Source organism: Ovis canadensis, chromosome 1 (genome assembly GCF_042477335.2).
Source record: "Ovis canadensis isolate MfBH-ARS-UI-01 breed Bighorn chromosome 1, ARS-UI_OviCan_v2, whole genome shotgun sequence".
NCBI classification, from domain to species: Eukaryota; Metazoa; Chordata; class Mammalia; order Artiodactyla; family Bovidae; genus Ovis; species Ovis canadensis.
In genome coordinates, this window is record NC_091245.1 from 166,096,700 (window position 1) to 166,113,045 (window position 16,346).

General features: G+C 40.6%; 1 non-coding gene and 1 pseudogene across 1 annotated transcript; one reads left to right on the forward strand and one right to left on the reverse strand.

Annotated features, from left to right (window-relative positions):
- Positions 1-481: 481 nt before the first annotated feature.
- LOC138431044 (U1 spliceosomal RNA) lies at positions 482-640 on the reverse strand. Its single transcript, XR_011253510.1, has one exon. It is a non-coding gene; the product is annotated as a U1 spliceosomal RNA (small nuclear RNA).
- Positions 641-3,379: 2,739 nt separating this feature from the next.
- On the forward strand, positions 3,380-3,493 carry LOC138431383 (U6 spliceosomal RNA; annotated as a pseudogene).
- The last annotated feature ends 12,853 nt before the right edge of the window (positions 3,494-16,346 follow it).

Here is a 16,346-nt window from a genome sequence, read left to right on the forward strand (position 1 = left end):
GTATGTATGTGAATATATACATACAATTGAATCTTCTTTAATCCATTTATCTGTTGATGAACACTGCTTCCATACCTTGGCAATTGTAAACAATCCTGTTAAGAACCTTGGGTTGCATGATCTTTTCAAATTAGTGTTTCTGTGTTTTTCAGATATGTACCCAGGAGTGGAATTGCTGGGTCATATGGTAGTTCTATTTTTCGTTTTTTGAGAAACCTCCATTACAGTTTCCATAGTGGCTACACCAATTCACATTGCCCCCAACAGCGTACAAGTGTTTCCTTTTCTCCACATCCTTTACAACGTTTGTCATCTGCCTTCTTTTTGTTAATAGCCACTCTGACAGATGTGCAGTGACAGCTCACTGTGATTTTGACTTGCACTTCCCTGATGATCAGCAAGCTTTTCAAGTGCCTGTTGGCCATCTGCATTTCCTCTTTGGAAAATTATGCATCCACTTCTTCTGCCCATTTCTCCCTCTTTGGGAAAAGTGTGAATGCAGTCCCCCTCTACCAGAAGTTATGCGGACGAGTTTCCCATGTTTAGAGAAATCAGTCAGCACACCCAGAGTGCAATGGGTAAGTCTCACCTGGGGCAAACCACCTTCGTGATCATGGTAACTCCCCTGCCAGGTAAGTATCCCATTTTTCAATTTTTTTTTAAAATTGCTTTTTGTATGAACTATTTATATGCATTTAATATTAACCTCTTATTGGTCATATCATTTGCAAAAATTTTCTCCCATATCCCCTCCTATTAAGTAGATTGTCTTTCTGTTTTGTTTATGGTCTCCTTTGCTGTGCAAAAACTTTGAATCTTAATTAGGTCCTATTTGTTTGTTTTTGCTTTTATTTCCTTTTCTTTAGGAGAAGGACCCAAAAAACATATTGTTGTGATTTATGTCAAAGACACAAATCTGCCTGTTTTCCTAAAGGAGTCTTAACATGTTTAAAAACACACATGAGTTTTTAATATGATAAATGATTGTTTTTCCCCCTTGCTTTACTATAAAACACAGTGAGACACATAAGAAAATCCTCATGGCCTTTAGAAATAATGCATTTGAAATTTTCAATGTAAAAATCTAGTTAAATTCAGATCCAAATTGTTAGATTTATTGTGCCAAATTTCAAATGGAAATGTGGTTCTCTGCATTTTAAAATGTATAACAACTATTTATAATATTCTGTTTAATATAGACATCACTATGTGCATGACAGAGTTAAAGGCTTATTTATGCAATTTTTATAGAATACAACACAAACATTTCTGTCAAAGGACTTGTAAAATCATCTACCTCAACCCACTCATTTTTCAAGTGAAGAAACTAAGTGTAGAGTCTTATTCAGAAGCAAAAGTCCTTTGTGTTTTTTTAAAAAAAATCATTAAGCTGATACACATGGGTACTATTATAAACATTGTTAAGATAGTGATACATTTCTGTTGCTGGTGATAAGTAGCCACCCCTGAGTACTCTAAGTGCTCACCTCTCATGGCCTTTGGTCATCTTTCCTAGGAGCTCCTGGGCCCTTCAACATCAACCAACTAAAGGGTTAACCCTTTGTAAGCAGGAGGCCCTTGGGAGACAGGTTCTTCCTGAAGTGGTGCCCATGAAGATTCAGATTGTTAAACAGTTGTGAACATCACCCCTGCCTGCAGTCAATGACAGAAACTTAAAATTCCCAGCTGCATCGGACACCGGTCAATTGAGCCAGCATCCATTCCGATGCTTTACCCCTACACTCAGGCAGTCATTTGCTCCTTCCCACCCAGCTCATGTGTTTTGATAAAAGCTGAACCCACTCTCAGGCCCACAGAAAAGCCTTAACAGACTTCAGCGCCTCAGTTCCTTCCACGCCTTGGCCACAGCCACCACAGGGTGAGCATGTGACCAGTCAACTAGGCAGTTCAGAGTGCCGGGTCAGCATTGCTCTCTCCCCAGCTGGGCTGCATGGAAACTTGCAACCACCTTATTAACAGCAAGGGGGCCAGTCAGAATAAAATTAACGTGGTTAACAGTTAAGAGAGAAGACATAAAAACAAAGCAACACAAACCAGAATTTTAAAACTGAGTTTTTACTGTCATGGCTGAGCTGCTAGATTGATGAACCTAGGTCCTCCCTACATCTGGACTTGCGAGTCACCTGAACTCACCCCGTTTGTTGTTTTCTCTTGTTGTTTAAGCCCATTTGAGTTGAGTTTTATTTCAAACCTCAAAAGACCTCAAAGGTCCTCCAGCAGTTTTGCGAGAATTCTTCAGTACAGCACTTTAGTTAAATATATCACAAAGCTATGAAACAAAACAGAATTTCCCAAAATGTCTTCCAAAGAACATGAACTGTAAGAGAAGTTAATATTTATTATGGTCCTGGAGAGGAACGGCTCAATAAAGTCAACTAAAATAGACCTGGATCAACTCACAAAGAAGATTGTGGTGTACTCAAAATATAACTTTTATTTTTTATTCTTACCTAATCTTTTTTGAATGTATTCATCACAGTAATTGCCCCTTACCTGAAGACCTTGCGAGATTTATTGATTTTTCTACTTATTTTGGGGGGAAGACTTTTAAATCTCAAATCACAACATTACTTCAGAAAACAAAATAACTTTGTTCTTTTCTTCACCTAATAACCAGTTCTTTGGGGAAAGTTGGGGTGGGGTAAGTTGCCAGAATTAATAGATTAAAATATGAGATGCCTAGTAATATTTGAAATTCAGACAAATGGCATATATTTTTTTAATATAAACATGTCCCAAATATTGCATGGGATATACTTATGTTTATAATAAAAATGTTCATTGTATACCTGAAATTCAAATTTAACTGAAGATCTTGATTTTTTTTTCCAGGAATGGTAAGTAAAAGTAAGGAGAAAAGGTAAGGGGAGATATAGTTCTTACTTTGCTGAATGACTATGTTCTTTGGGTGTGGGGGATGGTGAAGGTGACTCATATGGGCCAACATTCAGGTTCTTTAAATGTTTCTTCATAGGGGAACCTCTCCAGCATCAATACTCAAGACTTGAGTGATACTCCTCATTCCCTCAGGATGTCTATGTCCCCTAGTCCATCAGCTGGGAGATATAGATTTGTCCACACCAGATATAGATTTGTCCCTATACATCTCTGGCCCTACACAGACTGGCCTCCAAAGTGCCAAAGCACTTGGAACAGTGCCTGACACAGAATATGTCCTCAGTAAACATCAGCTGTTATTAATAGTAGGAGTATCAGCATTAGTAGCAGTATAAGCGGTAGTACTGGGGTTGCCTAGGTGACAATAAAAAAATGGCAAACTGAGTTTTGATTACACTAAGACATGTCATTTTGCAAATTCCTGTGTTTCTGATTTTACTGGTCTAAAAAAAGCAAATGTGTGCTCGCTTCGGCAGCACATATACTAAAATTGGAACGATACAGAGAAGATTAGCATGGCCCCTGCTCAAGGATGAAGGATGACACGCAAATTCATGAAGCGTTCCATATTTTTAAATCCACACACCTATGGACACCTTATCTTTGACAAAGGAGGCAAGAATATACAATGGAGTAAAGACAATCTCTTTAACAAGTGGTGCTGGGAAAACTGGTCAACTACTTGTAAAAGAATGAAACTAGATCACTTTCTAACACCACACACAAAAATAAACTCAAAATGGATTAAAGATCTAAACGTAAGACCAGAAACTATAAAACTCCTAGAGGAGAACATAGGCAAAACACTCTCAGACATAAATCACAGCAGGATCCTCTATGATCCACCTCCCAGAATACTGGAAATAAAAGCAAAAATAAACAAATGGGATCTAATTAAAATTAAAAGCTTCTGCACAACAAAGGAAACTATAAGTAAGGTGAAAAGACAGCCTTCAGAATGGGAGAAAACAATAGCAAATGAAGCAACTGACAAACAACTAATCTCAAAAATATACAAGCAACTTATACAGCTCAACTCCAGAAAAATAAATGACCCAATCAAAAAAGGGGCCAAAGAACTAAATAGACATTTCTCCAAAGAAGACATACGGATGGCTAACAAACACATGAAAAGATGCTCAACATCACTTATTATCAGAGAAATGCAAATCAAGACCACAATGAGGTACCATTTCATACCAGTCAGAATGGCTGCGATCCAAAAGTCTACAAGCAATAAATGCTGGAGAGGCTGTGGAGAAAAGGGAACCCTCTTACACTGTCGGTGGGAATGCAAACTAGTACAGCCACTATGGAGAACAGTGTGGAGATTCCTTAAAAAATTGCAAATAGAACTGCCTTATGACCCAGCAATCCCACTGCTGGGCATACACACTGAAGAAACTGAAATTGAAAGAGACACATGTACCCCAATGTTCATCACAGCACTGTTTATAGTAGCCAGGACATGGAAACAACCTAGATGTCCATCAGCAGATGAATGTATAAGAAAGCTGTGGTACATATACACAATAGAGTATTACTCAGCCATTAAAAAGAATACATTTGAATCAGTTCTAATGAGATGCATGAAACTGGAGCCGATTATACAGAGTGAAGTAAGCCAGAAAGAAAAACACCAATACAGTATACTGACACATATATATGGAATTTAGAATGATGGTAATGATGACCCTGTATGCAAGACAGCAAAAGAGACACAGATGTATAGAATGGACTTTTGGACTCTGAGGGAGAGGGAGAGGGTGGGATGATTTGAAAGAATGGCATTGAAACATGTATACTATCATGTAAGAAACGAAGTGCCAGTCTATGTTCCATACAGGATACAGGATGCTTGGGGCTGGTGCATGGGGATGATCCAGAGAGATGATATGGGGTGGGAGGTGGGAGGAGGATTCAGGATTGGGAGCTCGTATACACCCGTGGTGGATTCATGTCAATGTATGGCAAAACCAATACAGTATTGAAAAGTAAAATAAAGTAAAAATAAAATTAAAAAAAAAAGCAAATGTTTCCATACATTTGAATATGGCAAGAATACACAAAAGAACTGTACAAAAAAGATCTTCATGACCCGGATAATCACAATGGTGTGATCACTCATCTAGAGCCAGACATCCTAGAATGTGAAGTCAAGTGGGCCTTAGAAAGCATCACTACGAACAAAGCTAGTGGAGGTGATGGAATTCCAGTGGAGCTATTTCAAATCCTGAAAGATGATGCTCTGAAAGTGCTGCACTCAATATGCCAACATATTGGAAAACTCAGCAGTGGCCATAGGACTGGAAAAGGTCAGTTTTCATTCCAATCCCAAAGAAAGGCAATGCCAAAGAATGCTCAGACTACCACACAATTGCACTCATCTCACATGCTAGTAAAGTAATGTTCAAAATTCTCCAAGCCAGGCTTCAGCAATATGTGAACTGTGAACTTCAAGATGTTCAAGCTGGTTTTAGAAAAGACAGAGGAACCAGAGATCAAATTGCCAACATCTGCTGGATCATCGAAAAAGCAAGAGAGTTCCAGAAAAACATCTATTTCTGCTTTCTTGACTATGCCAAAGCCTTTGACTGTGTGGATCACAATAAACTGTGGAAAATTCTGAAAGAGATGGCAATACCAGACCACCTGACCTGCCTCTTCAGAAATTTGTATGCAGGTCAGGAAGCAACAGTTAGAACTGGACATGGAACAACAGACTGGTTCCAAATAGGAAAAGGAGTCCGTCAAGGCTGTATATTGTCACCCTGCTTATTTAACTTCTATGCAGAGTACATCATGAGAAACGCTGGACTGGAAGAAACACAAGCTGGAATCAAGATTGCAGGAGAAATATCAATCACCTCAGATATGCAGATGACACCACCCTTATGGCAGAAAGTGAAGAGGAACTCAAAAGCCTCTTGATGAAAGTGATAGTGGAGAGTGAAAAAGTTGGCTTAAAGCTCAACATTCAGAAAACGAAGATCATGGCATCTGGTCCTATCACTCCATGGGAAAAACAGTGGAAACAATGTCAGACTTTATTTTGGGGGGCTCCAAAATCACTGCAGATGGTGACTGCAGCCATGCAATTAAAAGACTCTTACTCCTTGGAAGAAAAGTTATGACCAACCTAGATAGCATATTCAAAAGCAGAGACATTACTTTGCTGACTAAGGTCCGACTAGTCAAGGCTATGATTTTTCCTGTGGTCATGTATGGATGAGAGAGTTGGACTGTGAAGAAAGCTGATTGCCAAAGAATTGATGCTTTTGAACTGCGGTGTTGGCGAAGACTCTTGAAAGTCCCTTGGACTGCAAGGAGATCCAACCAGTCCATTCTGAAGGAGATCAGCCCTGGGATTTCTTTGGAAGAAATGGTTCTAAAGCTGAAACTCCAGTAGATTGGCCACCTCATGCGAAAAGTTGACTCATTGGAAAAGACTTTGATGCTGGGAGGGATTGGGGACAGGAGGAGAAGGGGACGACAGAGGATGAGATGGCTGGATGGCATCACTGACTTGATGAACATGAATCTGCGTGAACTCCAGGAGTTGGTGATGGACAGAGAGGCCTGGTGTGCTGCAATTCATGGGGTCGCAGAGTCAGACACAACTGAGCAACTGAACTGAACTGAAGTGAATCAAATGCCTGTAGAGTCCTTGAATAATACTAAAATTTTGTATCCTCTTGTACTGAGTTGACCAAAAAGTTCATCTTGGTCTTTCCATAACATCTTACAAAATACTTTAATCAAACTTTTTGGCCATCCCAATATTTTAGCCATGTAAAACCTTTTCTGAAATGTAGACATTTTCACATAGTTAGAAAATACATAATTAGGAATTATTTTGTATCTTTTATTTTTAAAGAAAGTGAGGTAAAGTGTTAGTCACTCAGTCATGTCCAACTCTTTGTAACCCCAAGGACTGTTGCCCACCAGGCTCTTCTGACCATGGGTTTCTCCAGGCAAGAATATGGAGTGGGTAACCATTCCTTTCTCCAGGAGAATCTTTCTCTACCCAGGGATCAAACCCAGGTCTCCTGCATCGCAGGCAGATACTTTACCATCTGAGTCACCAGGAAAGCCCCATTCTCCTTTAAAGAAAGGAGAATGCTTAATCCAAAAGAAACAAATATTATTAGCAACTTTGGATAAGAATATAATCATTACAAAACACAACACTGTCTATCTTCTAACCAAATTTCCCAAAAAGTGCATTTTTGTTCTGTGATTTTTCAACTTTTGCAGCTCTGCCTGAAGCCACAGTCTTATGACTTCGAGTACAAGACAAGCATCCTGCTGTCATTAATTTTTAAGCAATGTCTCACTTTCACATGCAACTCAGAAAGGGCAGAAAGAAAAACAGCAAGCCCCACCAGCATATGCCTCAAGATCACTAATTTTAAACACACAGTTGTATCCTAACCTGCCATAAGCAGCACACCAAGGAAAGGTGGGCTCTAGGTGAGTTGGTGAAAAGTCCCATCAGAACGATTGGGTCTGAGTAGTTCAGCAATCTTGAGAAGTAATTCCGTTCAATTTCAACAGACTATATTGTCATGGTATGAGTTGTGTCTCCCTCAAAAAAGATGTGTTGAAGTCTTAACCCCCAGTACCTTAGAATGTGACTTTATTTGAAGACAAGGTCTTTATAATCAAATAGGGTAACTAGGGTGGGCTTTATTCCAGTATGACTGATGTCGGTATAAAAGGGGGAAATTTGGACACAGACCCAGAGGGCTTCCCCAGTGGCACCGCAGGAAAGAACCTACTTGCAATGCAGAAGATTCAGGAGATGCAGGTTTGAGCTCTGGTTCAGGAAGATCCCCTGGAGGAGGGCATGGCAACCCACTCCAGTATTCTTGCCTAAAGAATCCCATGGACAGAGGAACCTGGCGGGCTACAGTCCATGAGGACAAAGAGTCGGACACAACCGAAGTGACTGAGCATGCAGATGGAAGACGATGTGAAGTGACACAGAGAGAAAATGGTCATCTGCAAGCCAAGGAATGCTGGAAGCTGGGAGAGAGACCTCCAAACAGACACTTTCCTAGGCCCCTCGGAAGGACCATGGCCTTGCTGACACCTTGCCTTCAAACTTCAGGTCTCCAGATGTATGAAACCATAGATTTGTTTCTGTAAGCCACCCAGTACTTTGTCATGCTAGACCTAGGAAACCAATACAGTGTATGAAAGTATGTCCTTCCAGACATCCAAATTACTAATCTATCCTTTTTTCTGCCAACTTTTGTTAGCTCATCAAATCTCAGGTTCTGCCCTTTGAAGTTAGTAGATGTATACACAAAAGAATGCTATACAATGATGATACAATGGAGATAAAATTAAAGAATGCCATTTCAGTATTTCCAATTTTTATTTAAATGGTTAAGAAAGCATCTCTTTTACTGAAGGGAGTCACAAGCATATTCTGCCTCTGAGATTGCTAGATTAAAGATGCAGGATACAGGATGCTTGGGGCTGGTGCACGGGGATGACCCAGAGAGATGATATGGGGAGGGAGGTGGGAGGGGGGTTCATGTTTGGGAACGCATGTACACCCATGGTGGATTCATGTCAATGTATGGCAAAACCAATACAGTATTGTAAAGTAAAATAAAGTAAAAATTAAAATTTATAAAAATAAAAAAATAAAAAATAAAAATAAATTTAAAAAATACTCTTCACTCTTTATTTATTTGGGGGCAAATAAATAGGGTATTACTAGGTAGGGTATTACTTTCCCAAGCAGGGATCGAACCTGTGCCCCATGCAGTGGAAGCATAGAGTCGTAACCACTGGGCCACCAGGGAAGTCCCCAGACTGCCACATTTAAAAGTAAAATATTAGTGTTAAAGACCAGGTATATTACATTAAGAATAAATTTTAATTATAATGAATAACCCTGGGATCCAAGGATTGATAGCAATTCCTGAACATTCATTGGCTCCACTCAGAGGATTATTTCCAGTAACTAACAGGTCAGAGCTTAAGTCCAGCTCAGCCTTGCACACACGGCCTCTGAGTTCCCCTGGAGCCCTCATTTACTAGGCGTGACTAAAGCGAAGCAGGGGAGGAAGTGAACAGCTTTCTTAAGCTCCCTGCCTCATACATAACCCTGACTATTTGCTGAAAACATCCACACTATTGGAAAAAAATGGCAAGAGGTTTTGTTGGCTGGATTGTGGCAGGATTCCTGGAAAAGCACAGTCCTCAAAGCATACCTCAGAAAATTCTCACAGGAGTTAAAAACAGTTTCCCTGTTTTGTATTTTTCTCTTCTCCCTATTTGTTCTGCAAAACTCCCCATGGAGGCCTTTGTCCCTCAGACCTCTAATCTGAATAGCATCACCTGTTAAGCCCAAAGTCTCTGGACAGAGAAATTAGACCAGGGAAAACAGGGCTTCAGGTTTCTAAGACTGGGATAACCACACGCTGTGGTGGGGCTTTGCACGAGCCCCTTCCGCATTGGCTACAGAAACCTCAGATTCTTACGTGTGAAATGAGGAAGCTGTACTACATGGCTTCAAACAACTTAAAAACCCTTTGACTTTGATTCTTTTGTTTTGTTTGTTTGTTTTCATCTTTATAGACATATAGTTAATTTGGCTTCCTTGGTGGCTCGGACTGTGGAGTCAGTCTGCAATGCAGGAGACCTGAGTTCAGTCTTTGGGTTGGGAAGATCCTCTGGAGAAAGGAATGGCTACCCAGTCCAGGATTTTTTCCTGGAGAATTCCATGGACAGAGGAGCCTGGTGGGCTATAGTCCATGAGGTTGGGAAGAGTTGAACATGACTGAGCGACTAAGTGCACACACACACATAGTTGACTTACAATGTTGTGTTAGTTCCTGCTGTACAGCTAAGTGAATCAGTTATACATATACATATATGAATCTTTTAAGATTCTTTTCCTACATAGGTCATTACAGAGTACTAAGTAGAGTTCCCTGTGCTGTACAACAGATAACATATGATGTCACTTATATGCATATCTAAAAATGGAATCTAAAAAGTGGAATCTAAAAAAAGATACAAATGAACTTATTTACAAAACAGAAATAGAGTCACCGATGTAAAAAACAAACTTATGGTTACCAGAGGGCAAAAGGGGGAAGGAATAAATTGGGAAATTGGGATTGACATATACAAACTACTATATATAAAATAGATAACCAGGAAGGTACAGAAATGGTATGGACCTAACAGAAGCAGAAGATATTAAGAAGAGGTGGCAAGAATACACAGAAGAATTGTGCAAAAAAAAAGATTTTAACGACCAGGATAATCACAATGGTGTGATCACTCATCTAGAGCCAGACATCCTGGAATGTGAAGTCAAGTGGGCCTTAGAAAACATCACTACAAACAAAGCTAGTGGAGGTGATGGAATTCCAGTGGAGCTATTTCAAATCCTGAAAGATAATGCTGTGAAAGTGCTACACTCAATATGCCAACATATTGGAAAACTCAGCAGTGGTCATGGGACTGGAAAAGGTCAGTTTTCATTCCAATCCCAAAGAAAAGCAATACCAAAGAATGCTCAAACTACCTCACAATTGCACTCATCTCACATGCTAGTAAAGTAATGCTCAAAATTCTCCAGGCTTTAGCAATACGTGAACTGTGAACTTCCAGATGTTCAAGCTGGTTTTAGAAAAGGCAGAGGAACCAGAGATCAAATTGCCAACATCCTCTGGATCATCGAAAAAGCAAGAGAGTTCCAGAAAAACATCTATTTCTGCTTTCTTGACTATGCCAAAGCCTTTGACTGTGTGGATCACAATAAACTGTGGAAAATTCTGAAAGAGATGGCAATACCAGACCACCTGACCTGCCTCTTCAGAAATCTGTATGCAGGTCAGGAAGCAACAGTTAGAACTGGACATGGAACAACAGACTGGTTCCAAATAGGAAAAGGAGTCCGTCAAGGCTGTGTATTGTCACCCAGCTTATTTAACTTCCATGCAGAGTACATCATGAGAAACGCTGGACCGGAAGAAACACAAGCTGGAATCAAGATTGCCGGGAGAAATATCAATTACCTGAGATATGCAGATGACACCACCCTTATGGCAGAAAGTGAAGAGGAACTAAAAAGCCTCTTGATGAAAGTGAAAGAGGAGAGTGAAAAAGTTGGCTTAAAGCTCAACATTCAGAAAACAAAGATCATGGCATCTGGTCCCATCACTCCATGGGAAATAGATGGGGAAACAGTGGGAACAATGTCAGACTTTATTTTGGGGGGCTCCAAAATCACTGCAGATGGTGACTGCAGCCATGCAATTAAAAGACTCTTACTCCTTGGAAGAAAAGTTATGACCAACCTAGATAGCATATTCAAAAGCAGAGACATTACTTTGCCGACTAAGTTCCGACTAGTCAAGGCTATGGTTTTTCCTGTGGTCATGTATGGATGAGAGAGTTGGACTGTGAAGAAGGCTGAGTGCCAAAGAATTGATGCTTTTGAACTGTGGTGTTGGAGAAGACTCTTGAGAGTCCCTTGGACTGCAAGGAGATCCAACCAGTCCATTATGAGGGAGATCAGCCCTGGGATTTCTTTGGAGGGAATGATGCTAAAGCTGAAACTCCAGTACTTTGGCTACCTCATGCGAAGAGTTGACTCATTGGAAAGGACTCTGATGCTGGGAGGGATTGGGGGCAGGAGGAGAAGGGGACGACCAAGGATGAGATAGCTAGATGACATCACTGACTCGATGGACATGAGTCTGAGTTGGTGATGGACAGGAGGCCTGGCGTGCTGCGATTCATGGGGTCGCAAAGAGTCGGACATGACTGAGCGACTGAAATGAACTGAACTGAAGGTCAGACAAATATCCTATGACTTTGATTCTAAACTCACAAGAGAGCAGGGTGTGGGTGCTACCATGATGTAATGACCTGACACCTTAGGCGAATTTTAAGAAGAAAAAAAAGAACCCTGACCAAAAAGACGGTGATGTTACCAAAGGAAAGTTAGAGGGTTTTGTGGTAGATTCCCAAGGAAAGTGCTACAGTATTAAATGATGCTACCTGGAAATAGAGAAGTAAGACTTCCAGGTGCAGCAGACCACCCATTCCCAGGGAGTGGGTCCCACTGGGCCAGCAGGATCATCACACGTTGGGTGATCCCCTAGTGAACTCTCTCTCTGTCTCTGTCTCTCCCTGTCTTTCCCTGATTGCTCTTACTTACTAAACTCTCACCTCACACTGAGAATGACTCATACTCTTTCATGATCTTAGGTAATATAACAGGATTCCAGGAGGGAAAAGATGGTAATCTCAAATTAAGATAATTTAAGAGGGGCTTAATAAAGAAAGATCACAAGGTGTAGGGCAGTAGCCTGGGATTGTAACAACAGAGCTTATCCATTCAGTTCAGTTCAATCGCTCAGTCATGTCCAACTCTTTGCAATCCCATGGACGACAGCACACCAGGCTTCCCTGTCCATCACCAACTCCTGGAACTTGCTCAAATTCATGTTCATCGAGTCGGTGATGCAACGTAAATTTTTTGGTGTGGGATAGGTATAAGTATGAGACGGGGACGACAGAGGATGAGATGGCTGGATAGCATCACCGACTCGATGGACATGAGTTTGGGTAGACTCTGGGAGTTGGTGATGGACAGGGAGGCCTGGCGTGCTGCGATTCATGGGGTCGCAAAGAGTCAGACACGATTGAGCGACTGAACTGAACTGAACTGAGGTATAAGTATCCAATACGATTCCTTAACCCCAGAAATTGTTCCTCCACCAGAGATGAAAGAGTTGGTAAAAAATAAAAATAAAAAGTTCTAAAAGTTAGCTACTTGTTATTCTTTGTAATTAAATACATGAAAGACTAGTTTTTCTTTGGATACACTCTGTGATTATATTAATACTTAACCTGTGACCAAACATTTAGACTTAAAACTGGGGGTTGAGGACTTCGCTGGTCGGCCGGTGGTTAAGAATTTGCCTGCCAATGCAGGGGAAACAGGTTCAATCCCTGCTCTGGGAAGATCCCACAAGCCGCAGGGCAACTAAGCCCGTATGACACCACTACTGAGCCCCTGCACCCTGGAAGCCACGCTCAGCAACGAGAAGCCACCACAATGGGAAGTCCATGCTCTGCCACTACAGAGTAACCCCGCTCACTGCAACTAGAGAAAGCCCACGTGTGGCAGTAAAGACCCAGTACAGCCAAAAATTAACAAAAGCAAAAACACAAAACTGGGGGAATTCACTCTAGAGCTCTCTCACAAATGCCCAGCATTGCTTCAGGAGGCCACCAGGGTCAAACTTCTACAGTCTTACCACAGGGCTCCTTTAATCTGAGAATCTTTCACGGTGTCCTGCTTTATCTGCTATGCTTATTTTAAAACCCCAGTTGGGTCAATTCTCTTAGTTGTATTTCTACCCAAAAGAATAGCAAAATTATTCGATATCTAACCTGAGATAGCAAAGCGCTTCCATTCTTCACTCCCATATACACTCAACTGATATGACTAAAAAATACGGTACTGAGTGTCTCTGTCAACAAATTCTGCCTCTGTTTCCTCCCTTAGGAAACAGAATTTTCAAAGTGATATGAATATGTACTATAAAAGCCTTCTTAGGACCTATTGCAATAAACCATTACCATATAATAATAGCTCACTCCCTGTAATCACCCTTCTGCCAGCTTACTTATATATCATGCTTCTCTTTCTCATCTGCTTCCCTTAATCTTGTAACATCCCTGGTGTTAAGGACTAGTCACAACTAATTAACATTTATCCTTCAGGTAGTGCATGCTGTAAACACTGTGGTAATCAGTGTGTTTTCTTACGGGGACGTTGTTTATAAACTAAGGCAGAATTCTTCCACTTCTGACTGAAAAGGGCCAACTGAGGCACGGAGAGCATCGACTAGGGGGATATAGCACTCTTCTGTGTCTTGCGCTTTGTTGTTGCTCAGTCCTACTCTTTGCAACCCCATGGACTGCACCATGCTAGGCTCCTCTGTTCAAGACCAATCAAATCAAATCCTGGAATACCAAAGCTGCGGGTGGGGGTGGGGGTGGGGGTGGGGTGGCCGGGAACCTTTCTTGATGTTTAAAAGAGGTAATGTTTAAGATAATAGACAATGAAAACAAAGAACTTGTCATGTACACTTGGTAACATAAACTAAGATTAGCTCCAAAGGAACATAGATAACTACGTGCTGGTTGACTTCATGGCTCATTCATTTGTTCAGCAAATATTAAGTACTCCCAAGCCAAATATTTGCCAGGCACTGTTATCGGCATTGTTTACAGGCTCTTCCTAAACTTCAGAAGTTGTCTGGAGGGCAGTCACCAGGTCATTGCACACATTAACCCTGAATCAGTCTGAATCAGATGGGTGGATCATAGATTTGCCATAACTTAATAACATTTTTTAGCTTCCCTGCTGGCTCAGACGGTAAAAAACGTCTGCCTGCAATGAGGGAGACCCGGGTTCGATCCCTGGGTGGGGAAGATCCCCTGGAGAAGGAAATGGCAACCCACTCCAGTACTCTTCCCTGGAAAATTCCATGGACAGAGGAGTCTTGTAGGCTACAGTCCATGGGGTCGCAAGGAGTTGGACACGACTAAGCGACTTCACTTCACTTCAGTAACATTTTTATTGTGGATGTTGATTTCTTCAATTACATAAGCATAAGGCATCTAATACAAACCCTTTGATCTGAGTTATTACAAAGAATGTATAAACAGACAAACATAAACACTCAAACTGAAGTCCCACTTGTTTGCATGACTAAAATTCCTTTTTTTTTTAAAAGACAAGTGCTTTGGAAAAATATATACTTGGCTTTGCCTATGCTCTGTGCTGGGCTAAACCAGTTTCTCTAATATCAAAGCTTCCTTTGCCACCAACTTGATCCACTGTCCTGTTGCCCAAAGTTCTTGTCCCCACAACTTCACTTTACCCAGTCTGATGACAAGACACTGAACTCCTGCAAACAAGAAGGAATGCTTGTGGGATACTATGCTAAGTGACTGAATAATTTCAAAATGCTATTGGTTTGTTTTCTTTCTAGAGTATACATAAACAGTAATGAAATTTCAAAGGAACTAAAATCCTTCTCCCTTTCACCGCATAAATTAATACCTCCTTTTCATACAAGTGATCATGTACAAAGCTGTTCAAAAAAGTAGTTTAGATGAGTTTCATTTAGAATTTCTCAGCTGCATATTTTGTCTTTCACCTATTATTGACAATTATTTTAATGTATACACCATTCCCAGTACTTAAAACAAAAAAATATGATTTTTTAAAAAACATAGTTAGAAAAACAACAGAGGAAAACCAGTGGGTGAAGAAAAAGTCATTGAAACAAAATTTATCTCAAGAAGAAAAGGAAACCAACAATGCAGCATAAGCAAAAAGGTCTTTCTAGAATTACACTTGTTGATGAGGAAATGACTGAAAATCAGGAGAATAAACATGCCTGCCCTCTTCTGCTATTCCAAATACCTTCTCTCTATACATAATTATGCAGAATCTTACCTTAAAGAGGAAGATCACAGGCTACTATATCACTGCTTTTTTGTTCAAACTAAAAATCATATCTTTGTGGGGTTTTTTTAAAGTTAAGTGAAATCCAAAAAGACAGATACAAAGCAAAGAGAGACAGCAAAGAAGCCAGATGCCTGCCTGTATGTCTGAAAGAAGGGTTTCTGAAAGGTTTTATTTTATTTTATTTTCTTGAAACCTTTTCAGCTCTAGCTAAAGCTGAAGCTAGCCTGAGCATCGCGTGCCATTCTTGAAGGGTCCTTGGGGCTGACTCATTTGTTTTATCATTTCTTGTGAAAACGAGAGGTGGCAACTATCACTGGAGAGCAAAGGGTGACTTGGTGACTGATCTCTTTACCAAGCTGAGGGAAGCAATCACACGCGAGGTTCAGAAGCTCCCCACTCCCTGAGAAACCCAGCAGCTCGGTAGAAAGGGAGTAAATTCTATACAAGCAGGCAGGTGGTAACTGAGAATATAAACATGAAGAAAAGAAGAATAAATATCTTTTTCAGAAATATATACCACAGTAACAATCAGAATTATTCTACTTCTCATTTATACCCTATGCTCTTAACTGTAAATAGTGCTATTTAAAATAGAATTGATCGTTGCTCAGTGTTTTAAAAATTCTCTCCCTTTCTAAATGCATCACTTCACTTTTAACTGTCCAAAGAACCCTTCATAGTTTACTTCCTCTAAAATAGGTGCACTTTTAATAGAACGGTCAGGGCAAAAGCCACAAACCCACCCATAGGACTGAAGAGTGAGCAATGGGAACAATGAGCAGGGGAAGATAAAAAGCAGTAATTGCCCTGAAAGAAGTCGTGGGAAAGTCAAGGATTCTTCTTTCCAGAGTCAATGGGGCTTGACTTCTGATTGAGTTGAACTTCGGAAGTAGACAGT